General features: G+C 40.9%; 1 protein-coding gene across 1 annotated transcript in view; it reads left to right on the plus strand.

Moving 5' to 3' along the window:
- Positions 1-14,067, plus strand: part of LOC138975179 (uncharacterized) — a 31,970-nt gene that overhangs the window by 1,571 nt on the left and 16,332 nt on the right. The gene's annotated exons all lie outside the window — the stretch shown is intronic.

The raw sequence follows: 14,067 nt of genomic DNA on the forward strand, positions 1-14,067 counted from the left end.
AGAGTCAACTTTGTGTGCAGACTCTCCTCGGTGTCCGAACACCCCCGTGTGTACACGCAAGCACAAGACCAAGTGCGCACGAAAAAGATCCTGTAATCCATGTCAGAGTTCGGTGGGTTATAGAAACACAAAAATACCCAGGATGCTTCCTCCGAAAGCGGCGTATGGCTGCCTAAATGGCAGGGTAATAACGGTCATACACGCAAAAGCCGTGGGAGTTTCAGCCCATGAACGAAAAAAAAACCGAAAAAAAATACCAGAAAACGTATAGCAATATTAAAGTAGATCATTGTGTCATTACATGCACTGGTAATTAATTGAACAAATGTTGTAAACGTTAAACTACATCCACGCAGTAAAGACCGGATATTTTAATATTTAAGCGAAAGTGCTTTTTAAAATAATGTAAGAGAAAGAACTACTATCTGGATTTATCATTTTACAGCGCTTTTGATAATGTCTGGATTTTTATAAATGTTCAAGCGCAAATAATAATGTTTGGTCTTATAAAGGTAGAAGCAAAAGTAATAATGTCTGGATTTTATCATTAATTAAAGGGCAATTAATGACGTCTTGATTTGTTATAAAGGTTAGAACACAAATAATAATGTTTGGTCTTATAAAGATAGAAGCACAAGTAATAAAAAACGCTGGCGCTGGACCCGAGTACTCTTCAGACTGGCTCGCTCCCCCAGTATGAAAGTTTTTGTCTTGTGCACGTGGATTTAAAAAAAAAAAAAAATGTTTTAACTTATTTTACACAATAAAAAAAATTATTAGAGTAAAATAAAACATTAAAACGTTCATAATAAACAATAGTAAACAAGAATTAAAAAAAAATAGACCGCCCTTGCCGGGAATCGAACCCGGATCACTTTGGCCATAGATTCTCTCGTGCTCTCTGTCTCTCTTTCACCGAGACCAAACCCTGCATTGTAATTTCTTTGCCGAGACCATATTCCCACCCGTTGTCTGGCTTGCAACTAAAAGAAGCAGAACTCTGCCAGCCCAGTATGTTAAACAGGCAACCACAAAGGCGAACAAGCGTTATGTTCCATTCATTCCAATGATTAAAACCTCCCAGATTACTCTCCCTATTTCTCTCTCTCTCTCTCTCTCTCTCTCTCTCTCTCTCTCTCTCTCTCTCTCTCTCTCTCTCTCTATCTCGCTCTCTCTCTCTCGCACTCTCTCTCTCTCTCTCTCTCTCTCTCTCTCTATCTCGCTCTCTCTCTCTCACTCTCTCTATCTCGCTCTCTCTCTCTCTCTCTCTCTCTATCTCGCTCTCTCTCTCTCTCTATCTCGCTCTCTCTCTCTCTCTCTCTCTCTCTCTCTCTCTCTCTCTCTCTCTCTCTCTCTCTCTCTCTATCTCGCTCTCTCTCTCTCTCTCTCTCTCTCTCTCTCTCTCTCTCTCTCTCTCTCTCTCTCTCTCTCTCTCTCTATCTCGCTCTCTCTCTCTCGCACTCTCTCTCTTTGTGTGTTTGTGTCTTTGCTCGTTTTCATCTCTTTTATATATATAGATATAGATATATATGTGTGTGTGTGTGTGTGTGTGTGTGTGTGTGTGTGTGTGTGTGTGTGTGTGCATGCGTGCGTGCGTTCGTGTGTGTGTGTGTGTGCGTGTGTGTGTATGTGTGTGCGTATATGTGTGTGTGTGTGGGTGTGTGGGTATGTGTGTGCGTGTGTGTGTGTGTGTGTGTGTGTGTGTGTGTGTGTGTGTGTGTGTGTGTGTGTGTGTGTGTGTGTGAATACTCGGTATTTTCATGATCACAGACACGCCCTTTACCATATAAAGGTGTGAGGATGCCACCCATGTTCTCCGATGTAACATATACACAGTATATCAAACGTGATGCATCAGCATCAAGGGGAAATGCAAATGACCTGTTTAACATGCAGGTTTTCTTTGAAACTATTTTTGTACAAGTGTTTTTCTGAAGAATGGTAATCCTTCACACATTCTCACAACCGCATCACAGCATTCATGTTGCAGTTTTCTTAAACTTTACGGAGGATGTGCGAAATATCATATTACACCAGTTTCAAGAAAGATATTACAGTTCATGCATCACCCGTGCAACCCAAGGAGATATAGCTACGACACACGCGAAAGGTCAACAAGAAAGAATAGAACATTTATGGCAAGTTTTCACTCTGAAAAGTCCTGTCAGAACTAATTAAGAAACAACTAAGTCGCGGTAAGCGGTATCGAAACATCATCTCTCGGCCTGAAACTAAAGGTCAACACAGGAAACCCCGGGGTGAGTAACGTTATCACCAAGACTACTATGGTTGGTTAGCCGAGACCCGTAAAACGAGACGGGTCGAATTGCATGGTCTCGGCGAACAATGCAAACATGGGACATACTTTGCAAACATCTATTTGCTTTCATTTTGAGCACATTTTGAGTATCTTTACTAATCCAACATAGAAAAGAAAAACAAGTCTGCAGATTTGTTTGACTGCAGATCTTTGATATGATGCCGTGTATGTTTATAACCAGTTATATGAACAGAGAGGCCTTAAATTCCTCTACCATATCCAGGAAACAGACTGATTTGATAACAGATAGCGTCTATACGGTGGAATAAACAACACAAACAGCCTTGAACAATCAAATGTACTAAAGCAAGATTATACAAAAAAAGTCGGAACATTTAAAACGGAATAAGTTTTGCATGTAAGTGAAAAGAAAAATTACACTTATACCCAAAACAGTCAGTTTTGTTCACCTCGTCCAACAAAGACGCTGAACGGAGTAAGCGAGTTCAAAGCCATTTTAGGGGGTAATGAGATTAAAATAAACGGTACATTTCAGTAAGTCTTTGAGGCATTGTCCTTTAACTTTGTGCTAACACATGTCGTTAATTACACACGAAATCATGTCATTTGAGACAGAAGTTAATCTCTTGTGCGACATGCAAGAAAGGGTTTTAAAAATAAAGATGTATCCTGTCAGACTGAACGGAAACATTTGAAAGGCAAAACTGGCTAAATGTAAAAAGATAAGTACCTATTACTGGACTTTTCAAGGTACTTTAAATAATAACTGTTTTCAATAAAGGATTTGACAATAACGTCATGCACTATTTTTACTTGAATAAAAGTAGCAGACACTCAAGAGAAAAGTTTAAAATTCAGGAGATTCCTGTCTGAACAAAGCAGCTGTCAGACAGTATGAAACGTTTAAGAGGGTGGCAGTAACATTGTTATTTAGGCGGACATCAATACTTTTGTTACTTATTGTTTTGTTAGTAATGTAACCGAAAGTGTAGACGGAAAAGTTTCACATATAATTTTCTGTTCTTTTTCTATTATTAGATTGTAATTCTTTATTTTTTTGTAGGAACGATATGGTATTTGGTGCATCTGTCTGTGTGGCAAAGAGGTTGTTGTACCTTGTAGCTTGTTTAGAGAAGGGACATGATTTTAAAATGCCTGGCGTTCTTTCCCTAGTATAAGTTTTCAGGCGGTTCCATAATGGGGTCAAAGATTAGTGTCATTTCTTTTGGTCATTATTACCGAGACAAGCTTATACTTACCTTCCACGAAGCAGACGTGTAAATAATATCCTCCAGGTATTGTTCAGTGTATATTTGTTGTACAGTAATAGTTTAGTGGCTAGAAGCTCTGACCAACAAGTGTTCAGATATTTTTCTAATTGTCGTTTCTAGATAGTAAAATATGTGCTGAAAACGGTCAGCTATCGCACCATCAAGAAATCGGTTCCCTAGTACCCCTTTAAGGCTCTGGAACCACCCCGGGTGGCAATATCGGGTCGCAACAAAGAGTGTTCCCCATAGCCGGAAAGAGCCTCAACCGTGAAAGATAGAAAGAAAGGTATTGAACAAAAAAGACGCACAACACCAATGTGAACCATTTGTGTTATCATACTTATATTAAAATATTGATGACCATGGAATAAATGGGTTATTTTTAGATTTCTGACAAAAAATCGCGAAAAACATGACAAATTGTCTTTTTTATAGCCCAAACTATGAAAGATTTAAAGACAAGTATTGAACACAAAAGATAGCAATGGATAATGGCAACAATATTTGCTCTCATTGTTGTACAAAATTGTTGATTGTTTTTTAATACTTTTCCGTTTTTGTGGATTTCACAAAGCATACCAATTAAACGGCAGTCCAGGTAACTCGTCCGAATTTTTGCGGCTAAGAGCCTCAACATTTGAAGATAGAAAGACTATCATTGAACAAAAACTATGGTAAACACTAATGTTAATAACTTTTGATCTCACACTGATATTGAAATATTGATGACCATGGAATTAATGGGCTATTTTCAGATTTGTGGGTACAAAATCGCCCAAAACATGACAAATTGTCTTTTTTCTAGCCTAAACTATGAAAGATTTAAAGACAAGTATTGAATATAAAAGATTGAACGGGATAATAGCAACAACATTTGCACTCATTGTTGTACAAAATTGTTGATTGTTCTTGAATATTTTCCGTTTTTGTGGATTTCACAAAGCGTACCGATTAATCGGCAACCCGTGTCAATCATCCGAATTATTTCATGCTGCGCCAAAACGATTGAAAATGGATGGAATATTAGTGTTTGAAGACAAAAGGCGCACATTGTCATGTTAAGCATATCTTGTTACACCGTATACACATCAAAATCGTGATAGCTCTTGGTTTGAATGTTACAATGTTTGATTTTGTGCAAGTTACACACATTGATACTGACAAAATGTAATGATATTCCAGGACAATATATCCAGCACGCTCTTTGGGTCCCCAAAACACTGTACATGGTGAGTCCCATTGTGGTGCCAAAGTAGAAAATAATTATATTCACTTTAGCGATAGTCCGCAGTAGACGACATCAAATGACACAGACTGTAATGATAACTCAAAACTCGTCATCGCTTTCAGCAAACGCGTCAAAGTCAACCTCCTCATCTTCTTCCTCGTCATCCTCTTCTTCACAACCACCATCTGCCAGAAGATCGATCAGCGACACAGGTAGGATGGGCTTGAGGCACCACACGGGTTCCAGGACTCCGTCTGCATTTTTCGTCCATCCCTCCCCCTGGTCGTAGGGTTTGGGCCTCTCCCGAATGCCTTCATGAGCACGCTTGTACAGGGCAACGCGGTGGTTTACTCGCTGAATGTGCGGCATCAGAGCAGATTGGCAGGGAGGCATGCGGGCTAGATCGACCTTACACTTGGACGTGAGTTTCTCGTTGTCTCCCACCATCTTGCGGAGTAGCTTTCCATGAACGACATCAACTGATTTCTCACGACTGTAATTGTACATCAGGCACGTAAACTCTTCCAACTGCTTCACCACCCGAAGTTTGACATCCCAGTCGTCACCAAGCTGCCTGAATGCCGTGTGAAACTTGGGGTTCTTCTCCAGTTTCTTAAGGGGCCCCACCTTCCCCTTTCCTTTGAATGCACTGGTGCAGTCCTCTCCGCTGTACACATAGAACCCAAGAAGAGTGGCACAGTAGTCATGCCCCAGGGACTCTGCAAGCTCAGAGAGGTTGATCAGTTGCCGATGTTTTCCTGACCCCGTATCCAGGTATACAGTCAACTTGATGGCTTCAGCGTGGTAGATATTGGGAACCTCATGCACCTCTACCTGAAAACACAATGGCCATTAGAACATTTAGATTGGAGTCTTCATATATTTTCCAGTTTAGACTCCAATCTAAATGTTCTAATGGCCATTGTGTTTTCAGGTAGGGGTGCATGAGGTTCCCAATATCTACAGCAACCAGGAAGAGGCTGACACCAGGGTGGTGCTGTACATCCATCATGCCGCAGTGCTGGGATACAAGAATGCTGTGGTCAGAACCCCGGACACGGACATCTTTTGTCATTCTTCTCTACCACGCTGAAGCCATCAAGTTGACTGTATACGGGATCAGGAAAACATCGGCAACTGATCAACCTCTCTGAGCTTGCAGAGTCCCTGGGGCATGACTACTGTGCCACTCTTCTTGGGTTCTATGTGTACAGCGGAGAGGACTGCACCAGTCGTTCGTGGAAAGCTACTCCGCAAGATGGTGGGAGACAACGAGAAACTCACGTCCAAGTGTAAGGTCGATCTAGCCCGCATGCCTCCCTGCCAATCTGCTCTGATGCCGCACATTCAGCGAGTAAACCACCGCGTTGCCCTGTACAAGCGTGCTCATGAAGGCATTCTGGAGAGGCCCAAACCCTACGACCAGGGGCAGGGATGGACGAAAAATGCAGACGGAGTCCTGGAACCCGTGTGGTGCCTCAAGCCCATCCTACCTGTGTCGCTGATCGATCTTCTGGCAGATGGTGGTTGTGAAGAAGAGGATGACGAGGAAGACGAGGAAGAAGATGAGGAGGTTGACTTTGACGCGTTTGCTGAAAGCGATGACGAGTTTTGAGTTATCGTTACAGTCTGTGTCATTTGATGTCGTCTACTGCGGACTATCGCTAAAGTGAATATAATTATTTTCTACTTTGGCACCACAATGGGACTCACCATGTACAGTGTTTTGGGGACCCAAAGAGCGAGCTGGATATATTGTCCTGGAATATCATTACATTTTGTCAGTATCAATGTGTGTAACTTGCACAAAATCAAACATTGTAACATTCAAACCAAGAGCTATCACGATTTTGATGTGTATACGGTGTAACAAGATATGCTTAACATGACAATGTGCGCCTTTTGTCTTCAAACACTAATATTCCATCCATTTTCAATCGTTTTGGCGCAGCATGAAATAATTCGGATGATTGACACGGGTTGCCGATTAATCGGTACGCTTTGTGAAATCCACAAAAACGGAAAATATTCAAGAACAATCAACAATTTTGTACAACAATGAGTGCAAATGTTGTTGCTATTATCCCGTTCAATCTTTTATATTCAATACTTGTCTTTAAATCTTTCATAGTTTAGGCTAGAAAAAAGACAATTTGTCATGTTTTGGGCGATTTTGTACCCACAAATCTGAAAATAGCCCATTAGTTCCATGGTCATCAATATTTCAATATCAGTGTGAGATCAAAAGTTATTAACATTAGTGTTTACCATAGTTTTTGTTCAATGATAGTCTTTCTATCTTCAAATGTTGAGGCTCTTAGCCGCAAAAATTCGGACGAGTTACCTGGACTGCCGTTTAATTGGTATGCTTTGTGAAATCCACAAAAACGGAAAAGTATTAAACAACAATCAACAATTTTGTACAACAATGAGAGCAAATGTTGTTGCCATTATCCATTGCTATCTTTTGTGTTCAATACTTGTCTTTAAATCTTTTATAGTTTGGGCTATAAAAAAGACAATTTGTCATGTTTTTCGCGATTTTTTGTCAGAAATCTAAAAATAACCCATTTATTCCATGGTCATCAATATTTTAATATAAGTATGATAACACAAATGGTTCACATTGGTGTTGTGCGTCTTTTTTGTTCAATACCTTTCTTTCTATCTTTCACGGTTGAGGCTCTTTCCGGCTATGGGGAACACTCTTTGTTGCGACCCGATATTGCCACCCGGGGTGGTTCCAGAGCCTTAAAGGGGTACTAGGGAACCGATTTCTTGATGGTGCGATAGCTGACTGTTTTCAGCACATATTTTACTATATAGAAACGACAATTAGAAAAATATCTGAACACTTGTTGGTCAGCGCTTCTAGCAACCGTACTATAAGTGCAAGTCATATTGCATTGTGCGATGTATGTAATACTAGAATTATAGAAGACCACGGCAGGTGTCGTAAGAGGTGTTAGTATTTTGTTCCTCTTGTCAGCTGGGTTTAAACGCACGCAGCGATGATCAGTCTAACCTTCTGACTTTTATTGTAATGGAAAGGTGCCTGGATTATAATCCGGCTAGAGTTAGCTCCACGCATTAAGACACAGACACACGAATAAAGACACCCAGAATAACTTATTCCTACCTCTTTTTTTTTTTACATTTAGTCAAGTTTTGACTAAATGTTTTAACGTAGAGGGTTGAATCGAGACGAGGGTCGTGGAGCATGTGTGTGTGTATGTGTGTGTGTGCGTGTGTGTGTGTAGAGCGATTCAGAGTAAACTACTGGACCGATCTTTATGAAATTTGACAAGATAGTTCCTGGGTATGATATCCCCGGACGTTTTTTCATATTTTCGATAAATGTCTTTGATGACGTCATATCCGGCTTTTTGTAAAAGTTGAGGCAGCACTGTCACACCCTCATTTTTTCAATCAAATTGATTGAAATGTTGGCCAAGCAATCTTCGACGAAGACCGGACTTCAGTATTGCATTTCAGCTTGGTGGCTTAATTAATTAATGACTTTGGTCATTAAAAATCTGAAAATTGTAATTAAAATTATTTTTTTTTATAAAACGATACAAATTTACGTTCATTTTATTCTTCATCATTTTCTGATTCCAAAACCATATAAATATGTTATATTTGGATTAAAAACAAGCTCTGAAAATTAAAAATATAAAACTTATGATTAAAATTAAATTTCCGAAATCGTTTTAAAAACTACTTCATCTTATTCCTTGTTGGTTCCTGATTCCAAAACCATATAGATATGATATGTTTGGATTAAAAATACGCTCAGAAAGTTAAAACGAAGAGAGGTACAGTAAAGCGTGCTATGAAGCACAGCGCAACCGCTACCGCGCCAAACAGGCTCGTCACTTTCACTGCCTTTTGCACTAGCGGCGGACTACGTTCAGTTTCATTCTGTGAGTTCCACAGCTTGACTAAATGTAGTAATTTCGCCTTACGCGACTTTTTTTTTTTTTTTTTTTTGGGGGGGGGGGGGAGGGGGGGGTATTTTCTTTCCGCATTATTGCCATAAGGCAAGACAAAACAAAAATGTTGAATAAGAGAACGCGACAAATCCTATCTTCTTTCTGGCGACTATTACACTGTTCTTAACACTCTATTACAAATTACAGTTCACATATACCCACGGCAACTGAAACGCGCACGGACAAAAAAACAAAAACAACAAAAAAATCATCAAATAAACCATGTTAAACGAGCCTGCTTTTGTTTCTTATCATGCTACCCTACTCTAATCCTACATTTAAGTAGGGTGGTGGAGAGGAGGGGGAGGGGGGTATATTGCTATTGTGATAGTCACGAGGTGTCATTCGGGATATCTTATTTGATTGTCTCTCATCGCCCTATTTTAGTCATCGGGCCTTAGGCCAAAAAAAAGAAGGTCTGTTTACGGTAACATAGGCCCCAAAAATAGGGTCGGTAGGTCGGGATTTTTTTTTTTCCCAAAAAACCCATATTTTTACGTTATTTTGCAAATATTTCCCCAAATGCCCCAAAAAAGTCTAGGGTCGCGCGAAAAAAATAGGGTCGGTCGGGTTACCGTAAACAGACTATTTTTTGTTGTTGGCCTTATTGCTACAGAAGTGTAACGAACCTTCACCGTGCTTCTTGGGTAGTATCTCTGAAACTATTGGGAGGTTTTGATTGAGACTGTATGTAATCCTCAGACGAAACAGGACCGTCTAACTGATCTCTTTTTCAAAAGATTATCAAATGAACGATGACGTAATTCGAACTTCCCAATCCGGATGATGTGGGTCTTGGATGACCCATAGGAACTGTAAACAGGAACGTGATGGTTTGTGTCCCTATGTGGACCCGGCCGCTGCCGCCTGGTGGGTTAAGAGTGGAGATTTTTCCGATCTCCCAGGTCAACTTGTGTGCAGACCTGCTAGTGACTTATCCCCCTTCGTGTGTACACGCAACCACAAGACCAAGTGCGCACGGAAAAGATCCTGTAATCCATGTCAGAGTTCGGTGGGTTATGGAAACACGAAAATACCCAGCATGCTTCCTCCGAAAGCGGCGTGTGGCTGCCTAAATGGCGGGGTAAAAACGGTCATACACGTAAAATTCCACTCGTGTAAAAACACGAGTGTACATGGGAGTTTCAGCCCACGAACGCAGAAGAAGAAGAAGTCCCTATGTGGACGACGTTGGTCGTGTACGACCCATACTCTGCAAAGACGCGGTAATATTTGTATCCTTAGTTGGATAGCGTGGGTCGTGCACGACCGATACTTTTTACGTTGAATCCTTGTTTAATAAGTATGGGCCGTACATAATCCATAGCACCCGAACTGTGTAGTACAAACCATCTACTACAAAACACTGCACGTGGCTTTTATCCCCACCACACATTCTAAACCAAATGCATGTCTACCTAGCGTAGCTTAAAGGCACAGTAAGCCTCCCGTAAACCATCACAGATACTGTCAGGTTTTTACACGCAGTACACACACCCTTTAATTTAAACACTCACCGCTTGAGAACATTCTAGGTGCCCTCCGTAAAGAGCGAGCAATTTTCAAAGAATTTATTTTTGCGTGGTTTATCTTACCCCTGAGCCATCGTGAACCCGTGTGATCCAGTTTCCCTTTTTCAAATGTAGTCGTCAGTTAGTAATTTGAATGCGACTCGATGTGAGCTTATCTGCAATAGCACGTTATTATGTACCTCTCACTATGCACGAAACAAACGGCTGTGGTTCACAAGAACTCTAGCGATGGCTTTTGACTGTTCCGAGGAACTGGCGATAGGCATAAACCGTCGTCTGCTACGAGAACCACGACCTTGCGTGACCTTGCTTCCGGGCGTTTCTTTTTTCAAACTTTTAAGACTTCGACTTGTATTGATCTTGTCTTGATGAAAAAAGAATTCTTTTATGATTTAAGAATGTTTGTGTAACAAGCTGTCAATTTATTATTTAGATTTTAAAAGTTAGGTCTAGCGCCAAAACGCACCACGGTCCGATTGTCCGAGAGACAATCCGCAAAATTAATTCTTTAAAAACGGCTCGGTCTTTACGTAGGGCATCTAGGATGTGTTTAAATGAAAGGGTGTTTGTACTGTGTGTAAAAGCCTGACAGTATCTGTGATGGTTTACGGGAGGCTTACTGTGCCTTCAATTACAAACTCTTCAGGTTAACAATAACATCACTTATTATCTTTTGTTAATTTTCCTTTAAAACAGGACATAAAGATGCAGTTTCTGTCCTTAACACTTCTAACTATGACATATCCACTGTTAGCCAGCGATCGCCGATCGTCTGTTCCGTTCGCCGTGTTTTCGTTATTTTTTAAAAAATTGTTTATTTCTATTTTTTTATTACACTTATTACACTTACACTTGACCTTGTCGATTATAGAGGAACAAAACGTTGTTGTGAAAACCAGCTCGGTGTTAAAATTCACTATTCACTCACTTGAAAAAAAAGAAAACATTCAAGAGCGGTTACACAAAACTCTTGTTGGATCATTTTAAACTAAATGCTGGTAACTCTGGTACTGTGCGGAAGGAATTGACTGACTATTTGGGTTTAACGTCCTCTTAGACCAACTGGTCTATATTGGGACAGGTATTGGTAATACGTTGAAGATATTGTGTTATACTTTGATTCGAACAAGCCCGCTGTGGCTGTCTTCTTCGACACACCAGCATTGGGTTTGTCTCGTCAAAGTATCGAAATACGATCATGATAATCAGAGACGAGAGATGATGCATGCGTGTCTTCGTGTTTTCCAAGCCCTGAGACTTTCGCTGTAAACGTGGGATCTTTTTCGTGCGCATGTGTGCACACGGGGGTGTTCGGACACCGAAGAGAGTCTGCACAAAGTTGACTCCGAGAAATAAATCTCTCGCCGAACGTGGGGATCGAACCCACGCTGATAGCGACCAACTGGCTACAAAGCCAGCGCGCTACCAACTGAGCTACGTCCCCGCCCCCGGAAGGAATTGTGCAAAGACACGACACTAAACATCGTAACAACTCCTTCAATTTGCCAAGGAATTTAATGTTTAAGTCAATATTCTCTCCAGTTCCCCCCTCCCCTCCTCTTTCAGGGGCGGACGAGGGGGGGGGGGGGTTCTGGGGTTTCCGGAACCCCCCCCCCTCCCCAGCCAAAAAATAAAAATCTTTTTTTGTGTTTTTTGGGTTGTTGTTGTTGGGGATTTTAATTTTTGGGGTATTAATCAGTAACAAAATCTGCTGCCTGAAACTGGTAATGATCATGCTCAGAATGCACCAGATTGCACCATTTTGCATCCTTTTTTTCAAAATTTTCCGGGGGGGGCATGCCCCCGGACCCCCCTAGCAAGCTCGGCGCTTTGCGCCGTCGGCTCGGCGCTTCGCGCCTTCACACCCATATCTTCACAATATACTTTTGGAAACCCCCCCCCATAAAATGAACTGATCCGCCCCTGTCTTTTTATTTCTTTTAATTATTTTTTTTTTATAAATGTGTATATTCTTTTTCCAATGTTCACTCCATGTCGTAACAACATGTTTTGAAACCAGAAATTATTAGCTTGTGCAATGGAGTCATTTCATCTTAACTTAATCTGTAAATACGGAAAAGCCGTATTTTTCAAATTGCGTGACTGTACGACGGAATTTGAACCGAGTATAGTGGAAAAGTAGTAGACTAGTAGACTATTTACTATCCAGGGCTATCAAGAAACGGTTTTTTTTATCTTGTTTTGAGCGTGTGGATTACCCGTGAAAATAAAAGCGTGATTAACGGTAATCCTCTAGGTGGGGGTATTAGATGTTTCTTGCATTAGCGAGTACGTTTCAAGTGAGATTGTGAGGAATTTTGTTCGTACTTTTTATCGCTACGTCTTGAAATCAGATCATGTCTTAGTAACCAAAGAGTTGTTATTGCCTCCCCTTTCTGTGTAGATACTCGCGATGCCCGCCATATCTTTCATTGAAATCAACCTTATCTATTGTTGCTGTGTTGCGACCGGGGGATGGAGGGGGGGGGGGGCGAGGATTATGCGCATGCGTGCTAAGTGAGGGTGACAAAGCGTGTGTGTGGGGGTTGGGGTTGGGGATGGTGTGTGTGTGTGTGTGTGTGTCTGTGTGTGTCTGTGTGTGTGTGTGTCTGTGTGTGTGTCAGTGTCTCTGCGTGTACGTGCTTGTATGTCGTTGTGTATGTCTGTGTGTCTGGCTGTGTCTGTGATTGTTCGTCTGTTCATGTCTGTCGGTCTGTCGGTCTGTATGTCTAAGTCTATATGTGCTAAAGGAGACATTGCCCACAAACGGAGGAAAATAATATGAGTATCACGAAACTAGGTTCAATGTACTGACAACATGGTATGTCGGTTTGTGGGCAATTGGATATGACTTACTACACCATGCTTTTGTACGAGAAAGGGATGGCGTTGTGGGGTGGGGGGTGGGACTGGAGTTGGGAAGAAAGTGTGGGTATGTAATGCAAGTGGGCGTACCTCTTCTCACTTGATCGTATCTGCCACACCCATCCGTGACAAAATAACATACGAACGAATGCTTTACTGCGCAGTAAGTCATCCGATTTTCTCTCCGAATAAAGAAAATCATCGCGAAAAGCAAAATTAATACATTTCGTCAATCTTTGGAACTCACAGAATGAGAGTGAATGCGTTAATCAAGACTAGTAAAACCGTAGATTAAACAGCGTGAAAAAAACCCATGTAAGTTGGAAAGTCTGTTTTAAGAGCGCGTCATATATCCCGTATTGCCGTCATTGTCTTATCGGGAAAAAACCTGTCTTCCTGTTTATTCAATCGTGCAAATGACGTCACTGAAGATTTTTTTCTGTTTACTCGATTGTCCTCATGTCTTAATTTGTAAGAATAATGTGTTGCTGTAAGTTTATTGTTACGTTATTTTGTTAGAATGTATATGTATTTGATGTTTAAATAGTATGGTTTTATTCCTAGTTAATATGTAAAGCACGGAGAGCTTAGTTTACTGTGGTTTGCGCTATATAAGCTGTCATTATTATTATTATCATTATTATTGATAATTCAAAAGTGTCTTTGTGTTAGTAGATCATCGACGAGTCTTACTTTAAAAAAATAATGTTATTTTTCACTCACCCATGAAAGTGTCTAAACACACACAACCCCGTCTTGTTGCTCCATCTTCCATCCACGTTTCTTAACTAATATTTGTACCAAACCGATAATGACTCGGGATGAGGGTCTACGTCAGATTTTCACGTGATGGTCAACCGAACAGCTGTCATGCGTAGGACGGTGGTACCTTCGG

This window comes from Littorina saxatilis, linkage group LG9, assembly GCF_037325665.1.
Source record: "Littorina saxatilis isolate snail1 linkage group LG9, US_GU_Lsax_2.0, whole genome shotgun sequence".
NCBI classification, from domain to species: domain Eukaryota; kingdom Metazoa; phylum Mollusca; class Gastropoda; order Littorinimorpha; family Littorinidae; genus Littorina; species Littorina saxatilis.